Below are 19,549 nucleotides of genomic sequence, written 5' to 3'. Positions count from 1 at the left end.
CATACAGTTCTTTTTAATACCCTGGTGGTTTAGGAATCTCATCACGTTTTCATGTAGCAGTTTGTCATAGGATCTCAGTTAAATTAGTAAAAATCGTCAGTGGTAATGAAACTTCCTGGCAGATTAAAACTGTGTGCCGGACCGAGACTCCGGAGTTCGAGTCTCGGTCGGGCACACAGTTTTACTCTGCTAGGAAGTTTCATATCGGCGCACACTCCGCTGCAGAGTGAAAATCTCATTCTGGGTCAGTGGTAATGTTTTGTACACGCGCACGGGACATAATAGGGTCAAGAACTTTGGCCCTCATATGTAATGAATTTTGAATCATAATTACATGACATTTTCAGTGTTGTAGAAGAGGATCTTTAAATATGGTGTTGCAGTCTTCTTTTAGGAATTTCCTTATTTGCGAAGTTCAAAAAAATGGCTCTGAGCACTATGGGACTTAACATCTGAGGTCATCAGTCCCCTAGAACTTAGAACTACTTAAACCTAACTAACCTAAGGACATCACACACATCCATGCCCAAGGCAGGATTCGAACCTGCGACCGTAGCGGTCGCACGGTTCCAGACTGAAGCTCCTAGAACCGCTCGGCCACACCGGCCGGCTTCCGAAGTTCGCAAGGATGGCTACATCGCTTACTAGTTTCGACCAGTTATGTGGCCATTTTCTAATCTGAGTGTTTACAGAGGGCTACAGGCTATATTCTAGGGTTTCGTAGCACTAGCTCATACATCATAGGAAAACTTTTCCAAGTGTGACAAATTTACCATCGAGATATGTCTCTCAACTGCTGTACGTTTATACTGTACAAAACAGTTAATTAGAACATACTTCATATTATATAGCCTTTTTATGTTCTTTAGATGACAGGCATGTATAGCCTTCGTCTTCAATTTTTAACATTTTGTTAGATTTACGTAGACGTTGCAGTATGTATAGCCAGTGCGTTTTTTTGTGATGTATTGAATTTTAGTGATCGCTTACCTCTGTCACCATACTCTACGTATTTACCATGTTTCTGTATGACTGGTATCACATTCTGTAGTCAATATGCGATTGGCATTAGGTTCTATAGGCAACAGAATAATAAAGTAGACGTCGATCTACGCACAATGTATTCCTCAGCTCTTAACTATTTGTTTTGTAAAAATTGGTTTTAATCTTGTCGACTTTTAAATTAAAAAGGCTGGAATTATTAAATTTAAAAGACATTATACTTGTACTGTTAGGACTGCCATATCTGTTGCATTAGCAGATATATATACCACATAGAACGTGTGAGAGTGCTGAATTCTATACATATAATTCACTTACGTGGGTTGTATGTAAGCTTGTAGATACTCATATTTCTCTACAATTACTAAAGCTACATCACTGTATGTGTTTATAGTACTTGTGTCTTTATAAGTCTCTTTTTTACATAACATTTACATTTGCTTTAAATATATTTATCAGGTTTCGTCGTAACCTTTAGTATTTTATTATTTGCTGTTATTCAGGATGAAGCATTGATATGTACTTAAATGTAGCCATTAACTATATATGCTTTCAAGAACCCTGCAGGTCAGACAAAATAGTTTTCTCTCATATAACTTGTATAATTACTACGTCGACCGTCCGGTAGTTGAGTAGCCACCGACCACAATGAATTATATTTGAAATTTGTAAAAGTATATTGTATTCCTATTTTATAATTATAAACATACTACTGTCTCGTGTAGTGTTTGGCATTTTACGTTGAATCAGGTACGTATAGTGCGATGTATCTAACTACTGGAGTTCCAATATTTATCACCTACTCCATTGTTTGGCTCCGTCTGTGCAGCTTTCAAACTTTTACGTGTAATATATTATAATGTACTCCACATCTACCTTTTAAAATACTGTATAATTTTTTCGTTATTTTTTTATTATTTTACAATGTGGAAGTATTGTATGTTTACGGAGCTGCTATCTGATGGCAGCTTCAGTGAATCAGAAATTGGTATACAGAATACTGTTCCGTCTACCTATTGCCGCAGCTGCATGGTTTCATCAGATACTGTCAACAGACAAAACTGCTCCTTATACAGTCTCATTACATTACTATGATGTATCTCTGACATTGCACAATGAAATGGTAAGTACAGTAGCTGATACGTATGTATTATAACCACAAAATTTCGGTTGGTAACAAATAAATATTTCTGTTAATCGATGAAAGAGGAAAACGCAAAAGAGAATAATGTTGAAATGTGTGTGAAATCTTACGGGACTTAACTGCAAAGTCATCAGTCCCTAAGCTTACACACTACTTAACCTAAATTATCCTAAGGACAAACACACACCCATGCCCGAGGGTGGACTCGAACCTCCGCTGGGAACAGCCGCACAGTTCATGACTGCAGCGCTGTAGACCGCTCGGCTCATCCCGCGTGGCAAATGTTTTCGTAGAGAAGACCAAAACACTAACTTTGGATGAAATTATTTGTTTATACCTGCGCGGTCTGCATTTCATTCACTTGCTAATACGTTGTTACTGAAATGTATGCTCGAGCAGAGAACGTGTGTGTTGCTTTCGGTGACTCGTTGGAGCTAAACATTCAGTGTCAAACATTAGGGGCGATCAAAAAGTTTCCGTTAAAAACTGCCGACACCATAATCGGTATCTCAGTCATCACTGTGAGCATTAAGGAAATCATATACCCGACGGGGACGTCGAAGATACCGAATGCCTGATAGTCGTATGGAGAGAAACCAGGACTATCGGGCGAGTGCTCGAGTGTCTACCACTTGGGTTGGCGTAACTTCTGCGTTACGACGTTTGCAAAATGCGGACGTGCATTTTTTTGAATCAGCAGCGTTTCTTGCCGCGCACCATTTCACAACGTTGGTTTCAGACAGACGTGCTGCCCCACACACATTCTTCATTATCCGACGGACGTGTACTGGTGTTTGTCCTTCGGCAACCGAGAACAGAGTAACAGCACGTTGGTCGTGTCTGGGTACATTTGATAATATCGTCGCCATAGTTCCAGTTCCAGCGTTTGCCGAACGCGCGGCACAAAAACACGAATGACACATTCATGCCTTACCTACATGTCGGTGCTTATACAGGGTGGTCCATTGACAGTGACCGGGCCAAATATCTCACGAAGTAAGCATCAAACGGAAAACTACTAAGAACGAAACTCGTCTAGCTTGAAGGGGGAAACCAGATGGCGCTATGGTTGGCCCGCTAAATGGCGTTGGCATAGGTCAAACGGATATCAAGTGCGTTTTTCTTTTAAATAGGAACCCCCATTTTTATTACATATTCGTGTAGTACGTAAAGAAATATTAATGTTTTAGTTGGACCACTTTTTTCACTTTTTGGTAGATGGCGCTGCGATAGTCACAAACGTATAAGTACGTGGTATCACGTAACATTCCGCCAGTGCGGACGGTATTTGCTTCGTGATACATTACCCGTATTAAAATGGATCGCTTACCAATTGCGGAAAAGGTCAACCACGACCTGCAACAAATGATGATGCCCAAGTAGGTGTTTTAGCTGCTGTCGCGGATAGTCAGCACATCAGTAGCAGACAAATTGCGCGAGAATCGGGAATCTCAAAAACGTTGGTGTTGAGAATCAACATCGATTGCACCTGTACCATATTTCTATGCACCAGGCATTGCATGGCGACGACTTTGAACATTTTGTACAGTTCTGCCACTGAGCACAAGAGAAATTACGAGACGATGACAGATTTTTTGCACGCGTCATTCACCAACAGCACTAACGTAAACCGGTATAATATGCACTATGGGGCAATGGAAAATCCACGATAGCTGCGACAAGTGGATCATCAGCGACCTTGCTGGATTAATGTATGGTGCGGCATTATGGGAGGACGGATAATTGGCCCTCATTTTATCGATGACAATCTAAATTGTGCAATGAATGCGATTTCCTTCGTAATGTTCTACCGATGTTACTACAAGATGTTTCCCTGCATGACAGAATGGCGATGTACTTCCAACATGATGGATGTCCGGCACACAGCTCGCGTGCGTTTTAAGTGGTACTGAATAGCATATTTCATTATGGGTGGATTGGTCGACGAAGCACCATAGCATGGCCCGCACGTTCACCGAATCTGACGTCCCTGGATTTATTTATGTGGGGAAAGTTGAAGGATATTTGCTATCGTGATCAACCGACAACACCTAACAACAAGCATCAGCGCATTGTCAATGCATGTGCGAACATTACGGAAGGCGAACTACTCGCTGTTGAGAGGAATGTCGTTACACGTATTGCCAAATGCATTAAGGTTGATGGACATTATTTTGAGCATTTATTGCATTAATGTGGTATTTACAGGTAATCACGCTGTAACAGCATGCGTTCTCAGAAATGATAAGTTCACAAAGGTACATGTATCACATTGGAACAACCGAAATAATATGTTCAAACGTACCTACGATCTGTATTTTAATTTAAAATACCTACCTGTTACCAACTGTTCGTCTAAAATTATGAGCCATATGTTAGTGACTATTACAGCGCCATCTATCACAAAGGGGAAAAGTGGTCCAACAAAAAAATTCATATTTCATTACGTACTACACGAATATGTAATATAAAATAGGGGTTCCTATTTTTAAAAAAACGCAGTTGATATCCGTTTGACCTATGGCAGCGCCATCTAGCGGTCCAACCATAGCGCTATCTGGTTTCCCCCTTCAAGCTAGACAAGTTTCGAAGTTTCGTTCTTTGTAGTTTTATCGTTTGACGCTTATTTCGTGAGATATTTGGCCCAGTCACGATCAATGGACCACCCTGTTTACACACATCGAAGTCTTGAGACGTTGCGTATACGCTGCAGCAACGGCCTCAAACGGAAGCTTTTTGATCGTCCCTTATAATTTGAGAAAATTTTATGACTCACTGTAAATGTGAATATAATGTTTTCATTCGTAAAGTTACCACTGAAACCTAGTCGCTAGTGGTTTAGAAGTCTTCTTTCACAACGTCATTTTCAAGTCGTATATAAACAAATAGGTAAGAGAAGAGGAATCTTCGCAGCGCGCAACGTACAATGAGACGAAATTTGCGGTAAACTCAGATGTCACATTCCATTTCATTCACTGCAGAACAATCGAACTTTGCGTACGCTAGCTTCGAGGTGAAGTAAACCGTAACTCAAAGTAGAAGTTGATCAAAATAATGCATCACACGGAAAAGACAATGGTTAGCAAATACATCGCCAGGCAGTAGGAAAAGACACATTGAATAAGTTGAAATCATTACAAATAATTCAGGACGCCAAACCCAGCAGCGTCAGCCGAAACACGTACATCAAGTAGAATGTCGAGCCAGGAGCAGGCAGTGGCGGAATACACACACAGACACACAAGCAGAATGCTGAGTTGTAACGTCGAGAGAGGTAATTAATTGTGGGAGAGATTACGTCGACTGATGTGAAGAACGAGTGTGTAAATTAATAGTTTGACGATGGGGTGAGGAGAGCGTATGAGGAAACTGACGTGTGAATGTAAAATTACGTGAGCAAGTTTATTTTGGCTTGCACATAATGGGCATGGGTGGTGGAATAACGTAAAAGTGTCTGATAACAGTGAAATACAGGTGATAATGAAAACGGGATAATTATAGGTGTTTCTCATTTCAAACAAATCACTTGACAACAAATTTACATCAAGACATAATTGACACAACCTATCACAGCTCCACTTTTTTTAAGGTAGCAAAGAGCAGATATTTTTACAGGAATTGCAAAATAGTCGCTCAGACGAAGAAAACGACTTCGGAATGTCTGTGTTCTTCGCATGTTGCAGAATCTGTAAATAGCTTTCATTTGTAGATAGATTTCTTTCAAAAAAGCAGTCAGATTTAATAAATGGAAGAGATTCATAAGCATTAGCATTTATCAGAAAGAGAACAATAAGCACATTGTACAGGTTTGATTGTGGACTCTTTACACTTGGTTTAGCCTGCCAGGAAAAAAAGTAAGCATACTATACTCCGTTCATCACACCACACTCAACAGTGATGTAACGAAAGGGCTCGTTATACTTCGCTCGGACTGCTGGTTTGATGAGAAACACCTCCTCTCATCATAAGCGTAGCAGAGGTGCCGTTCTGATAGGATACCTCTCTACGATGCGTCGGAGCTTCAATCCACTCAGACGTTAACTTACTGCAGTCGAACACATAGTGGCGTTAAGCCTGACTTCGGCATATAACAGCATGTGTGTATGTCCAAAGGGAATTAGTGCCTGTCTGAACGGACTGTTGCACCTAATTTGCTGCACAGAGGTAACCAATTGTATTTTGACTTGCACGGTGAACAATATGATCGGTATGCGTTTGCGAGGATAGCATGAGAGACTCAATGCGTGCCCAAGTACGCAGATGAGGTGCCATATATGCTGCACAGCTTTACGAAACACGTCGATATCAAGCGTCTCGCTAACGCTGCACCCGGCCTTCACGTCAATGGCCGGCAGAAACTCCGACAAAATATCAGTCAAGTGACTCACTGAATTAATTCATCCACCATCGAAACGAGAACGTTCTCCCTCCCTCCCTCCCTCCCTCCCTCCCTCCCTCCCTCCCTCCCTCCCTCCCTCCCTCCCTCCCTCCCTCCCTCCCTCCCTCTCTCTCTCTCTCTCTCTCTCTCTCTCTCTCTCTCTCTCTCTCTCTCTCTCTCTGTCTGTCTGTCTCCCCTTCTGTCTATGTCCATCTCTCTCTGTCCCTCCAAAACAGTCAATCTCTGATTTTATTCATGATTCTATAATAGCTTTCCATGTTACAGAAAAATAGACAGAATGTCAAAATCCATTCCACTGCCAACTATTTAGACATTCATTGAGTGGACCGTGTTTTTGAAATCCAAGAAAAACGTTTCGTATAGGATGATTATAATTTTTAAACGGTTTATATACAAGATTTACCACTCCGTCAAAGTGAAAAGTCTGATGTACTTTCATTGAGCTAGGGTACTCTGGATGTAAGATACGTGCGATGGTGACCACCTTACCAAGGATATTCAAACAGATCTGTTGTGATGTTCTCCATGACTGTATTGGTGTGTCTATTCAATTCTTAAAACTTCGCTTGAAGTCAAGGAATCCGACCATTACCCTGCCGAAACACATTCAGAAACCCTGTGTAAGGACTGAGTGTGCCAAAATAATTTCGTTTGATCCACTCGCGGAACTAACCCATCGTCCTGACAAACGTTGGTACAGACATTCGCGGGTATCATATTGAAACATCACAACTCCTGGTCGTTTTGTAAACCAACACACATCACATGACAGTTATTTGTAGAAGCGTCACCTATAATGTAATGCTCCACTCCTTTTATCTCCATCATCATCATCATCATTTAAGATCTGTATACGTATGTATTATAACCACAAAATTTCGGTTGGTAACAAATAAATATTTCTGTTAATCGATGAAAGAGGAAAACGCAAAAGAGAATAATGTTGAATCATCATCATCATCATTTAAGACTGATTAGCCTTTCAGCGTTCAGTCTAGAGCATAGCCCCCCTTATAAAACTCCTCCATTATCCCCTATTCAGTGCTAACATTGGTGCCTCTTCTGATGTTAGACCTATTACTTCAAAATCATTCTTAACCGAATCCAGGTACCTCCGCTTTGGTCTGCCCCGACTCCTCCTACCCTCTACTGCTGAACCCATGAGTCCCTTAGGTAACCTTCCTTCTCCCATGCGTGTAACATGACCCCACCATCTAAGCCTGTTCGCCCTGACTGCTACATCTATAGAGTTCATTCACAGTTTTTCTTTGATTTCCTCATTGTGGACACCCTCCTGCCATTGTTCCCATCTACTAGTACCTGCAATCATTCTAGCTACTTTCATATCCGTAACCTCAACCTTGTTGATAAGGTGACCTGAATCCACCCAACTTTCGCTCCCATACAACAAAGTTGGTCGAAAGATTGAACGGTGTACAGATAACTTAGTCTTGGTTCTGACTTCCTTCTTGCAGAAGAGAGTAGATCGTAGCTGAGCGCTCACTGCATTAGCTTTGCTACACCTCGCTTCCAGTTCTTTCACTATGCTGCCATCCTGTGAGAATATGCATCGTAAGTACTTGAAACCCTCCACCTGTTCTAACTTTGTTCCTCCTATTTGGCACTCAATCCGTTTATATTTCTTTCCCACTGACATTACTTTCGTTTTGGAGATGCTAATCTTCATACCATAGTCCTTACATTCCTGATCTAGCTCTGAAATTTTTATCTCCAACCGACAAAAATTTTGCGTATACGAGACATTAAACATGAATTCACTGAAGCCAGATGACCATCAACGGCTGTCACGCTTGGCATGTCTCAGCGTGCTGTTGACGTCCTGATTCGCGAGAATCGACACATTACGATTCGGCAGTTGGCACTGACGCTGTAATCGGCAGAGTAAGTTTTCCACGCTCTTAGATACTCAAAAGTGCGTGCAAGGTGGGTTCTGCGCTGTCATACGTTGGAATTCATATCTAAGACAAAAAAAAGTTTGTTTCGAATTGTTGCGGTTGAGGAGGGGGTCTTCATGCTTTGGATTGTGGCATGTGATGAAACCCAGTTCCATCATGTTGAACCCGAAACAAAATCTCAGCCAATGGAATTGCGCCTTCCTAAGCCACCACGGAATAAAAAATTCAAAGCAACTCCTTCCGCTGATAAGATCATAATGACTGTAATTTCGGATCTGAGAGTTTGATCACCATCGATGTGGCGGCCATCGCAGGCGGACAATATGTTTGCCGGATCTGCTGCGAGAATAATTTTCTCCGCAGCAGCCTGAGAACTTTTCACTTCCACAACACCAGGTACCAGTCTTGCTGCGAGAGTATTTTTCTCCTCAGCGGCATGAGGGAAAGCATCTCAACATCACCTGAGGCTAATACAGTAAATGAGGCAACTATAGTACCGCATCGAGGGATTAGGCAGGAATTATATACTAATTTTTAACCTGCACACATGCCGAGCCCGAAATGCTCGACAGATAAGCATCTAGATCGATGTGATGCAAGAGGCAGTACCATTAATTCGGAGGAATACATTTATACCCTTAATCACACCCAGTGAGTGTTTCCAGCGACTTTTGTGCAACAGCAACCCGGTGATTTTTCGGTTCAACACGATAATGCTCCGTGACACAGGAATATGACGGCTTCTGGACACATCTCGAAGCAGAGATGGACATTGTTACCATTTACGCCACAGCCCAGGCCTATCTCCCTTGGACCTTCACTTGCGTGCCTCTTTGAAGAACAGCATTTGTTCAACACTTTTTGAGGACGACAAACGGATAATTCACGCTATAAAGATATGACTTCGTGACCAGGACAAACACTGGTACGAACAGGACATACACGTGTGTCTCGCAGGAGGAAGACCATACAATGGGAAGTAAACTACGTGGAAAAATACGGCGTAGAAAAAACATCATACTTTCATGCGTTTTATTTCAATAAAGAGAATAAATAATTCTTGAAGAAGCAAATGTGGGCCTTACCTTCACAGCTACCCTCGTAGCACTAGCCAGTGTTACAGTACGCCCAGGGAAACAAGTTCTCTGGTGAAATGAGTTAGGCTGAGTTAGGCTGGTATGCCACTGCTGTCCAGAATGTCTCCAGACACTTCTTCGGCCTGGATTCTCATTGACCCCAATAGAATTGTCTCCAGGGACTAGTCCCGCTGCGAATTGAGCCCCGACGTCCAGTGAAGACGTGTCTGGAGACACCTAGACAGCGATCGGATACCAACCCCACCGTCGCCAGCCATACGTCCCAACAACCAAGAGTGATGATGTGGTGTGACACTTCTTCTCACAGCCGAATCCCTTTGGTTGTCATCCGCGACGCTCTTACAGCATAGCGGTACGTCGGCGATATTCTATTCCCGGTTTTGTTGCTCTTCATGGCAGACCATCCTGGGCTTACATCTCGACAAGATAATGCGCGCATGCACACAGCGAGAGTTGTACTGTTTGTTGTCGTGCTTGAAACCCTACGTTGGCCGGCAACGTCACCATACCTCTCTTCAACCGATAGGGTTTGGAGCGTTACGTGCAGGGGACCCTTCACCCTGCTCAGGGTTTTGACTATTTAACGCGCCAATTGGACAGAATTTGGCACGGTATTCCTCAGGAGGATGTCCAATCAATCAATGCAAAGCGGAGTACGTGCTTGCACAAGGTCCACTTGCTCAGTCTAAGATGCACTTTTTCTTGAATAAGTCATCCAATTTTTCTGATTTGTAATTATTTACTTGTCTGTACATGTAATTCACATCCACCGATTTCCGTACCATTCGGATAATTCCTTTGTGGCGCATCTCTTTTTTAAAAGTGTTTTAGCAGGTCAAATATAGTATGAATATACGAAATTATTAGATGCATTCAGTCGCTTTCGAAGGACTGTCTCCACCAGCAGCAGACATCCACGTGAACGGGAGACTGCATCCAAACAGCTACACTAGATCGATTTCTCCGACACTGCTGGGGTTAAATCCTCTCCCCAATAGTGAGAAACTCGGAACAATAGTGTCGGATAGATAACAACATGTATTTGAAATATCCCCCATTACTGCTATCTGATTTGGGTCCCACATGCTTGATCAATATTCTGGAAACAATGAAACCTGTAAACACATTGCATTTTCCCAGTACCTTTACACTGAATCGAACTCTATCACTTACCTTATCTATAACTGACATGAGGCTACGTGAATATTGCATTTCATATTTCACAAATATACATACCTAGATATTTGTATGAGTCAACTAATCAAAAATTGCCGCTCGTTCATACTGTGGCCAAAAGGTATTACATTTTTGCCTCCCGTGAACTGTACAATTATTCCTTTCTGAACATCTAATGCAAGCTTCCCAAATTTGTACCACTTTTGAAATCATATCGGTATATGAAACTTCCTGGAAGATTAAAACTGTGTGCCGGATCGAGCCTCGAACTAGGGACCTTTGCATTTCCCGGGAAAGTTTCGCGGGAGGGCTTCTGTGAAGTTTGGAAGATAGGAGAGGAGGTACTGGCGGAATTAAAGCTGTGAGGACGGGGCGTGAGTCGTGCTTGGGTAGCTCAGTTGGTAGAGCATCTTCCCGCAAAACGCAAAGGTCCCGAGTTTGAGTCTCGGTCCAGCACACAGTTTTAATTCGCTAGGAAGTTTCATATCAGCTCACACTCCACTGCAGAGTGAAAATTTCATTTCGCGGATCGGTATATGATTAGATATTTGTGCTGCCTTTTTAGATCATACGTAATTATGAATAACTGCTTGATCTACAAAAAGTCTGAGGTTACAGTTAATATTGCTTGACAGGTTATTGATGTACATTACTAACAGGGAGGGTCCTAACACACATCCCAGAGGCATGACTGACATTAATTCTACTTCTGTAAATGGCTGTCTTTACAACACGCTGCGTCCTTCCTACCAAGAAATGCTGAAACCATTCGCAGATATAGTTCGATATCCCATATGACGGTACTGCAGTCAGTAACCGTTGTTTGATGTTAAATGAAATAATTTGCAAAAGTGGTGTGAGAAAATTTCAAGTTCAGTTTAGCACATCGTACGCTTTGGAATTCACTCTAGTTTGTATAGATGAGATCATTATGTTCGAGATAGCTCATCTCTGCACGTGTCCTGTCACACACATTACGCGGATTAGGGAAACCTAACGCATCAGCTCCAGGTTTTAAAGCCAGCACTTATAGCTGATGGTGTCCGTGGAAGGTCTTCTGTAAACTGTTCCTCTATCGATAAAAAGCCAACATCGGATCACAGGAAAATAGTCTCTGCTTCAGCTCAGATAACAGCTCCTCCGAATACTTGCTCCGATCAGTCGAGGTACTTATAAGCACGGAGACAGAAAAATTAGCCACCTTCACGTGGACGTCACACCGATATCACCATTACCTTTATAAAGGTCTTCACGCGCAAGGAAGAGAGGACAAGTTTATTTAGGTACTCCATGGAAGCCTTTCATTGAGGATTAGATATAGAATGAGCTACCAAACTGTGGGGATGCCGATGCTATGTTGAACTTGTTGGTCTAAATAGTCCCAGATTTTTCTAGAGGATTAAGACTGGGTGACTTAGCGTGATTGAATACTTGAGTGTTCAGACTGGAAAAGTATGCGTGCACCACGATGAACACGGCTGTCATCGTCCACGGCTGTGTCTCCATGCCGAGTATGCAGAGTTTCTTCCTGCATAGAATGAGTATCTCAGCTCAACTGTGGATGTGCTTCCTATGGCTGAACGGATCAGTCCTGCTACAAAACACGCCCAAACACAAATCGCACTAAATGGTTGGAGGAGGTTGGGGTTGTGACTGACGGAGCTTTCTTGTTGGTCGCTTGGCCTCTTCGTGTCTGATGCGTCCTCCTTCATACTAGCTGACAGTCGTGAATGTAGTGTTTCTTCGCAGTAACCGAACAACAGTACGTCCTTCCCACGTTTGTATGTTTATGCCAGCCGTCTTCATGATGTGTTTTAAGTGGTGCTTATATCGTTCGGGAGGGGCACCATGGGATCTACTGCCAGAGCAGATTTCACCATAAAGGACTTGAAGAGGAAGCCTTGTATCAACAAGGCCTAACCATATCAGTTGATGAGCGATGATAATTACCTGAGAGCTGTTTATATCTGGTTTCTCTAGAATGCAATGTTGGTCACATCGTTGAAAGACGTGCACTTCATTCACCATTCAGTGCTCGCATTTCATATATCTAATCCACGCATTCTGGTATTCGGTAAACTAATAATTCAGGTAATATTAATAATTTCTGTGGGTTGCCTGATTTATTTGGCGATTTTTACAGCTTGTCTCACACTGATCTGTGAGAGGAGATTGGCCCCAGGAATTTTTTTTTTATTTATGGGCGATGGCAGCAGTCATGCTAACAGCCATGATGGCTCCCCGTTTCCTATCCTTTTTCCGATCGCCAGGGAAGCACGTGGTGGCGTTTGAAAGTTCAGTAGTGGCCAAAGTTTCTCCTGTTCTCAGTTCCCCAACCTGCCTTACCAACCTTGTAACTGATATTGCTTCTCAACTTTAACGTCGCGAGGTCGCCTCCCTGTGAAATTCCGGCCCTATGATTGGCCAGTTCAGGTGCGCACCCGTTTTTCGCGGGTGGGCGCCAACCGCCCTCCGTGGATGGATAGCGGACAAAGGTGCAGTAGTCAGTCCTAGTGTGACCGTGCCTGAGGCCGGAGGTGCTGCTTCCAGGAGATGAAGTTCGGTAAGCATGAGCGCCGATGTGCACTGTAGATTCGCGATCTGCGGCCCAGAGGGAACCTTATGGGTCATTGTACTGATGTGCCCTCCTTGAATTACGGTTTATGCAATGTTTTCCGTGTTACAAGACTGTAGGGTTTTCCTTATACAGTCGGGCATAATGTGCGAGACGTGTCGGTTAGTCACAGAAGCTTGCAGTACGGCACTAAAGTGCATACATTCGTGCTCACTTTTCCACTTTGTCCGACAGTAGCTCTTTCAGTTCTCCTGTGTAAAATTCGACTCAGAATTTATGTCTTCCTAGCTTGAAAACTTGTGCCCTTTGTCCTACGCCACGTGATGAGTGTCTGGCACCCCTTCATGTTTCGTTAACGAAGTCGTACCGCGAGCCAAAGTTATGTGAATAGTTTCGCGTCTTGCTGGTAGTATTCCTTTAGTACAGGAGGCTACCTAGCGATTCACCCACAGTAGCATCTTTCTTAGTCCTTGGCTGATTCATGGTGGTGGTCGTTGCATGCCTGCAACCCCTTCCTTTAGTAAATTCGTCTTCATTTGATGACACGGCGATCGTCCCTAAAATTCCTTGTCTCCTGCTATCGTGGCTTATTATGAACGAGCGTTGGGACAAGCTGCTGAACTCAATTCTTTCTTCCCCCACCCCCATTTGATTGTATAATTGTTCAGTATTCAACTGTTGAATAAATGAGTCCTTTAAGGGGCTCCGGAACGCCCTATACTTGCAATGTTAAAATAACGCTTACAAATTACATCTTTCCTCACAAAGTATTTGAGGTAGGAAGTTGAACTTTTTACAGATTATTTATTGGAATATGGGCTACAACTTAACACAGGGATTTTACAAAATTTTAGTTCAGTTATTAAAGATGATTTTTTTTCAATTGTAATGAAAATTCACAACATTTTTTTTGCAATTTTTTATTTATATATTCAAAAATATACAGTTTTTTGGAAAAAGGCTGTGTTAAATTATGCATAAGGTACTGTGTAACATTTACTGAAAGTTTGAAACAAATATGTTTGGAAGATCCTTAGAAAACATGTAATTAGTATGAGAAAATAAAAGTTTTGGGAATCGAGCGACAAAGATTGGATTAACTTTTTAGTGCATTCCAGGTCCATAGGATGGATTATCTTCATCCTCTGCAAACTCCTCCTCCAGATTCCTCTTGTTCCTCCTCCTGTTTACTCTTGCTTGTATTTCTAGACTCTTTACAGCCCTGTCTGCAGCCCGAAGGCGTTCCTTGTCTAAAGCAAGCATCGCTCGTACCATGTTAGAACCTATCTTCATTCCCATATTTCTAAATACCTTGCACCTTACAATGTTTCCATCATTGAAAGTCGCAACAGCAACTTTACTTTTACTCATTATTATACTTCAACAAAACAGAGACTCAAGAAACAGAATTAATTACGAATATTTTCGAGATAACGACAGAGTAAATAAACATGAAACAATCGACAATCACACCAGCGATATATATTGAACCATCACAGGTTAGCCACAACACATACTTTATCTCACATCACTAAAATGTACCTGATGAACACTGACGTTAGTAATAACACCATTTGACTGCAGTTTTAACAGCGCCACAGTGGGTCACGCCCATGTAGAGCACATTTCAAAAAAAATTTAAAAATAGTTGTAGTCTTCGGAATTGAATAAATTATATATCTATTAAAAGGTAATAGTCTGCAGATTCAGAAAACGCAAAACAGTAAAAATTGAACTTTTCATGATTTTGAGCCTTTCCGGAGCCCCTTCATCTGTACATTCTCCCTTTCATTGTTTGAAACCAGCGTTAGTGTCACAGTAGAATAATGAAGAACTATAACGGTTGCTACAAGGTCGTGCAGGTCTCGCGCCATTAATGATAGGATCAAGATTCAATATCGCGCGCCTGGCACTACCATTGCACGCATGGCATCGATAATAGTAATAATAATCTTCAACTATCCCCCATTGATAAACTGGGAAGTGTTCACGGCTCAGTGTGAGTACGTGAGCACTAAAGTAGTGGAAGTAGTGGCCTCTGTTTTACCTCGCTGGTTTAAAAAAAAAGGGAATATCAAAAATTACAGCCCCTACACAGAGGGATAGTAACCTATAAAATAAAACGAGCCACAATGTTCAAGATATATCTCATTTTTTGTCAGGGGAAGCACACAAGTTTTTTGCTATCACGGCGGTAGAGTATCAAAGTTGCACAGGCATACTGGAGTGCAGAGATGACAACAGCTCTGTACACCACGAATTTGGTATGCAGTTTTAGGGCTTTATTCATGAAGACTCTGTGCGTTAACCGTCCAAATACTGTATGGGCAACCACAACTCTTTTATCAACGTCTTGTTGCAGGTACACCGTTTAGACAAGATGCTTCCAAGATATGAAAAGTGCTCAACCTGCTCCAGTGCTGTGTCTAGGGTGGAGATACTGAACTCAGCGAGAGTTAATCCTCAGGCAGGTCCTGCGAGTACCTTCGTTTCTCCCTTGGTCATATGCGGTTTTAATGCTGATGTCTGATTGTTGTAGCTCTGCCAGTGTTAGACCAGGAGATGCAGCGTCATTTGCGCCCTGTAGCTCTGTCGCACTGGTAACTCCGGTACGTCTTTGAGGAGAAAGTCTTCCCAGATTGAAAAGACCTCCGTCAAACTAAAATTTCCATGCGAATTAAGTGTTCTCAGATTTAAAAGAGCTCCATCAAAATGAAATTTAACCTCTATTATTTAGTTCTTTGCAGATGATTCATACAGCATGGCAGCCACGTACAGTAGCAAGAGTGTTTGAGCAAACACACAGCCTTGTTTTAAACACTGAGTGATTGGAAACGAATCAGATGCAGATTCACTGTGAAAAACAAGCCCAGACATGCCATCATGCTGAGCTCGAACCAGTGCCATATAGTGAGAAAATGAAACGCCTATAGCTGTCCTTATGATTTTATTTTGTTGCAACCAGTTTCAGCGCTTCAATGCGCCATCTGCAGGCTGTAGTTGATGCGGAAGGGGTTCACACGATAGCCATATACACCGCATCAGTGGCCAGCATAACCGGTTACGCAGACTATCTGAAAACTATGGTGTCAGCACTCTACCCATCAACTGCCAACTGACGATGGTTAGAGTGCTGACACGAAAATTTCAGATAGTATGAGTAACCTGCTAAGCAGGCCACTGATGCAGTATGTATATGGGTCGTGTCAACCCCTTCCGCATCAATCACAGCTTGAGGATGATGCATTGAAGAGCCGAAACTGGCTGCAACGAAATACATAAAATCATAAGGACCGCTGTAGGCGTTTCATTTTCTCACAATAGTAAATAGCCGTCGTCTCAAAGACCTCCTGTCAAAACGACAGACAACCAAAAACTTGAGTTCCACATGGTGTTTTGGACATTCAAAGTGTTTTAGTTCCATACAGATGGCAGATCAGTGAATCAATGACTTTTACTGGTTGTAGCAAATTAAATATAGAGGCTTCTGTTGCCCTCTGGATTTTTCCTGGAGTTCTCTGGCAAAAAATCATATTTGTTGTGCTTCTGGAGGTTCGGAAACCACACTGAGATTCAGGCAAAATGCACTCTGGAATAAGCTTAATCCGATTTAAAAGAATTCTTGTAAGAACTTTATCTGTAACTGTCAGCAGCGATGTACCACGGTGGTTTCCACATACATTAATGTCACCTTCCTTGAAGATAATGATGACATGGCTGTATTTATCATGGAAGAAGTGTGTCCACAGCATACTCATCATGATGTTTTAGTAGAAATGATCTCGCTTGGTCTCCGTAATAACCAGGAAGGTCATTTCTTTCATGTTTAGGATAATTTGCATGAGTGCGCCGAAGTCATGATGTGAAAGTCACTCGACCCACCTCCAGCCTGAACCACACTCTCAACACGCTATGGTTTAAACGCCATGCGTAATTTAAAAGTACAGGGAAACCCCACAAGTCAGACCAGTATACGCCTCCAGTCAGCTTCTCTTCAGTTTATGTGTGTTTTGGCCCACATAAGTCGTGCAGTCTTATATTCCACTTCGAGCAATGCTCTCTTTCAGGGTACCTGACTCCAAGTATCACTTCCATGCTGTTCGCTTGACAATGTTCTCCCGAAAACTGATTCACGTGGACCTGTGTTCACTGACAGCAGCAGTCCCTAGCGGACATGGGCATGTATTCCAGCATATACAACCTGGAGGGTCAGCTGACTGCGTGGCACCATTTCTATGGGGTATATGCGCCGAAGAGCCAAAATATTATGACCACCTGTTTAATACTGGTTATCACTGTTAGCATTCAGCCGCGATTCTTATACATGTATTTTAACAACGCGTTTCAAGAGACAATGCTCCCATCATCAGGTTGTAAAATCTATGTCATGAAATCTATGTCATTTTGTCTTTTTAGTCCGTTTAATTTCATGACATAGATTTTACAACCTGATGATGGGAGCATTGTCTCTTGAAACGCGTTGTTAAAATATATGTATAAGAATCGCGGTTGAATGCTAACAGTGATAACCGGTATAACGACAACTGCTACCTCGACTCCGTAATGGATTATATTAAATACCTGTTTAATAGCTTGATATTTCTCTTTTTAAACACAGTACGACGGATATTTTGCTTGGCATGGATTCTAAAAGTCCTGGAAAGGATTATAGAAGTATGTGGCAACAGATGTCAAGGCACAGCCCAAGCAATTCCGTCAAGTTACGGGATGGTGTTTGAAAGGCACGCAGCTGGCGCACGATGTGTGTTCCAGTGGGGACAGATCAGGCACTTACCTAGCAAAGACGTCTATCTGAGTTCACAGCAATGCCCCTCAATCCACTGTGAAACGATTCTGATCTTTCAACACGGGCAGTTATGCTGCTGGAAGATGTCACCGCCCTAGGGGGAGACTTCAAGCATGTAGTGACGCAGGTGGTCCGCAATAATAATGTTCATTGATGTCCGATACCTTCGATTCTCACCACAGATTCCATGGAAGCCCAATTGAGTGTATCCCATAGCAATATCCTACACTCACTGACATGCATCTATGGCGCAGTGCATGTTTCGTGCCACATTCGCCTGGGTGACAGCTTGTAAGAAACCAGCCATTGACGTGGTGTAAGAGGACATGTGATTATTTCGATAGGAGACACGTTTCTATTGACCCACGGTGAAAAATCAGTAATGCTGTGACCACTGCAATCGTAACTGAAGATGTAGTTGAGTCACCACAGGAACAAGCAGGAGGTCATGCGATATGGAGCTCTATCTTCAAAATGGCCTTTGGACGGTGTGCTCCGAGACACTTGTGTCTGCACCAGAATTGTACAATGTCGTCAGATCTACCACAGATCACTGCCTATCCTGGATTACACAGCGAGCTATCCTCCGATCTCTACGTTTTGTGATGAGATTTGGTAGTCTACTCGTTGTTTCACCATCCATCAACTGCTTTCCATAGGTGTTCACGACAGTAGTACGCAAACAGACAATCAGCATAGCCGTTTCAGAGATTCTCGTTTCCAGCTGCAGGACCATAACAATGTCCACTTTCAGAATGAGATTTTCACTCTGCAGCGGAGTGTGCACTGTTATGAAACTTCCTGGCAGATTAAAACTGTGTGCCGGACCGAGACTCGAACTCGGGACCTTGCCTTTCGCGGGAAAGTGCTCTGACTTACCCAAGCACGATTCACGCCACGTTCTCACAGCTTTACTTCTGCCAGTACCTCGTCTCCTACCTTCCAAACTTTACAGAAGCTCTTCTGCGAACCATGCAGAACTAGCACTCCTGAAAGAAAGGATATTGCGGAGACATGGCTTAGCCACAGTCTGTGGGATGTTTCCTGAATGATATTTTCACTCTGCAGCGGAGTGTGCGCTGGTATGAAACTTCCTGACAAATTAAAACTGTTTGCCGTACCGAAACTCGAACTCGGGACCCGAGTTCGAGTATCGGTCCGGTACAGAGTTTTAATCTGCCTGGAAGTTTCGATGTCCACTTCGTCAAAGCCACCCATAAAAGTGGTTTCCGTATTTTCGGCCAGTATCTTCGCCAAAATGGATACCCATTCGTCTCTCCTCCGCTTACATTCTTTCCTTACTGCGTCATGTGCCCCAAACACCACCAGAAGTTTCGTGGTGGGCAGGAGTCGTAATGTTTCGGCTCATCAGTGTAATGCTTTTTAAGGGGGCCACCACGGTGAGCTTATGTTCCATCATGCGCAGAAATTGC

At 42.7% G+C, this 19,549-nt stretch overlaps 1 protein-coding gene across 1 annotated transcript in view; it reads left to right on the top strand.

Moving 5' to 3' along the window:
* LOC126092649 (uncharacterized) overlaps positions 1-19,549 on the top strand; it is a 739,947-nt gene that overhangs the window by 599,360 nt on the left and 121,038 nt on the right. The window lies entirely within an intron of this gene.

This window comes from Schistocerca cancellata, chromosome 7, assembly GCF_023864275.1.
Source record: "Schistocerca cancellata isolate TAMUIC-IGC-003103 chromosome 7, iqSchCanc2.1, whole genome shotgun sequence".
Classification (NCBI taxonomy): Eukaryota; Metazoa; Arthropoda; class Insecta; order Orthoptera; family Acrididae; genus Schistocerca; species Schistocerca cancellata.
Note: the sequence above shows the minus strand (reverse complement) of the source record. Positions and strands in the feature narration are given on the sequence as shown.